General features: G+C 47.5%; 1 non-coding gene across 1 annotated transcript in view; it reads left to right on the top strand.

Annotated features, from left to right (window-relative positions):
* The first annotated feature begins 1,216 nt into the window (after positions 1-1,216).
* LOC143307375 (large subunit ribosomal RNA) overlaps positions 1,217-2,500 on the top strand; it is a 4,044-nt gene continuing 2,760 nt past the window's right edge. The window contains exon 1 of the ribosomal RNA XR_013064535.1: positions 1,217-2,500. This exon is cut by the window's right edge and continues 2,760 nt beyond it. This is a non-coding gene — a ribosomal RNA (large subunit ribosomal RNA).

Below are 2,500 nucleotides of genomic sequence, written 5' to 3'. Positions count from 1 at the left end.
AGAAAAAGCAAACGAGTGAAATGTTTGAGATGATAATTTGCTGAAATGCAAGCTCGAATAGCCCCAGGGTTTCGAATGATTCCCCGCGCTTTATACATCTCTCTGTTTACAAACGGTGTATAAATGAAAGATCGCTTCAGATGGGTCGTCGCTGTTTGACGCGCGATGCTGTTCCTTTTTTTTTGTCTGTCTGTGCGTTTAGCTTCGCTAAACAAGTTAAATGGTTAAAAAGCGTCGAAAAAGCGAATACACACGCGACAAGACAAATCTAACGAGTAAAGGAACGCTCCGCTCCAAGATAAAAATGGTTGTTTACAATCAATACAGCGTTTCGGTACCCCTGATCGTAGTCTGAAACTGTGTAACAAAAGAGAGGAAAGCGAATGGTGAAGGAACTTCGAAGCCTCCGTGGCGTGGCTAGAACTTGTGATAAAAGTATGTTTGCAGCAATTATGCATGCTCCCGTTAAAACAGCATTTCAATGTCTCGCATGGCTTAAAGCTCTAGGAGGCTTCAACATTTAGAATACATACGGACTACTTCGTTTGTTAAAGATAAGCGAAGACCGCGCGACCATCGCTCGGTCGTCCAGTCCTCGAAAGTTTTGTTGCGTTCCAAAGAAGAGACAAATGGGGTTTACCCTTGCGCTAAGGGGAGAAGAAGAGAAAAGCAGTTGTTAAATCTAAGAGGTGTGTGGAGTACATCGCGTGTTGGTTAAAATTGTTAAATGAAGTATACGCGAAATGTTCTCTCGCTCTTGCTTTTCCTCTTGCTTCCGTGGCGCTCGAAAAGAAGGGATGATAAATAAAGAAACCTATTCGAAATCTCTTGTGGAACAAAAAATAATACGGACGGACGTTAAAATTGAACCGAGACGAAATGGATCGTCTTGCGAGTTGTCTTCGCTTTGAAATTGTTAAAAATTGATAAAAGCAATACGACGAAGCTGCAGTCCGCAAAATGTTTGAAGCAAAAAGGAAATAACACGAAAATTATGGGAACGTCGTGTCTCAACTTTTTTTTCCCTCTTGTGCTCGTTTCATCGAACGATAAATACAAACATTTTGAAACGAGAGAGGAGGAAAAATTGAATATGCGAAAGGTTGATTCACGCACAGTTTCTCTACGTGTTTGCTTTTTTGCTTCTTTTCGTTTATTTTTTTTTTTTTTGCATCGAGCATCATTATTCACCTTTCGATGAAACCAAAGAAATTGACGACCTCAGAGTAGGCGAGATTACCCGCTGAATTTAAGCATATTATTAAGCGGAGGAAAAGAAACTAACTAGGATTTCCTTAGTAGCGGCGAGCGAACAGGAATGAGCCCAGCACTGAATCCCGCGGTACCGCCGCTGGGAAATGTAGTGTTCAGGAGGATCCGTTTATCCCGAGACATCGAATTGCGTCCAAGTCCATCTTGAATGGGGCCATTTACCCATAGAGGGTGCCAGGCCCGTAGTGACCGGTACGCGTTTCGGGAGGATCTCTCCTTAGAGTCGGGTTGCTTGAGAGTGCAGCCCTAAGTGGGTGGTAAACTCCATCTAAGGCTAAATACGACCACGAGACCGATAGCGAACAAGTACCGTGAGGGAAAGTTGAAAAGAACTTTGAAGAGAGAGTTCAAGAGTACGTGAAACCGTTCAGGGGTAAACCTGAGAAACCCAAAAGATCGAATGGGGAGATTCATCGTCAACAACGCTGGCTCCCGTTGGTGCGCGATGCCCCGGATGGACCTTCGGGTTCCATTAGCGAGGGCACACCACCTTCGGCGAATGTTCCGGCGAGGTAGTCGTGCACTTCTCCCCTAGTAGAACGTCGCGACCCGTTGCGTGTCGGTCTACGGTCCGAGGCGGAGCCTGTCCGTCACCTTAACGGTGTTCGTGACAGACCCTCGGTTGCCTGGCCGACTGCGCGACGGTACTCAGACGGTATCAGGCCGCAACCAATCCATTTTCGAATGTGTGTGCGTCAGGACCGCCGCAAGCTAGGTTCAGTTATAATTACCCGGATGTACGGACTATGCGCCGTCCCCGGGTCTGGCCAGCTGTTAGCAGGAGGAGTCCTTGGACTGGCCAAGCTTTGAATTACCGGTCGGCGACGCTATTGCTTTGGGTACTCTCAGGACCCGTCTTGAAACACGGACCAAGGAGTCTAACATGTGCGCAAGTCATTGGGATATAAATAAACCTAAAGGCGAAATGAAAGTGAATGTCGTCCTCTGCGTCGACCTAGGGAGGATGGGCCTCGTTACGATTAGGCCTCGCACTCCCGGGGCGTCTCGTTCTCATTGCGAGAAGAGGCGCACCTAGAGCGTACACGTTGGGACCCGAAAGATGGTGAACTATGCCTGGTCAGGACGAAGTCAGGGGAAACCCTGATGGAGGTCCGTAGCGATTCTGACGTGCAAATCGATCGTCGGAACTGGGTATAGGGGCGAAAGACTAATCGAACCATCTAGTAGCTGGTTCCCTCCGAAGTTTCCCTCAGGATAGCTGGCACTC

Source organism: Osmia lignaria, unplaced genomic scaffold, assembly GCF_051020975.1.
Source record: "Osmia lignaria lignaria isolate PbOS001 unplaced genomic scaffold, iyOsmLign1 scaffold0052, whole genome shotgun sequence".
Taxonomy (NCBI): Eukaryota; Metazoa; Arthropoda; class Insecta; order Hymenoptera; family Megachilidae; genus Osmia; species Osmia lignaria.
The sequence above is the reverse complement of the archived record's forward strand: the minus strand, read 5'-3'. Positions and strand labels throughout refer to the sequence as shown.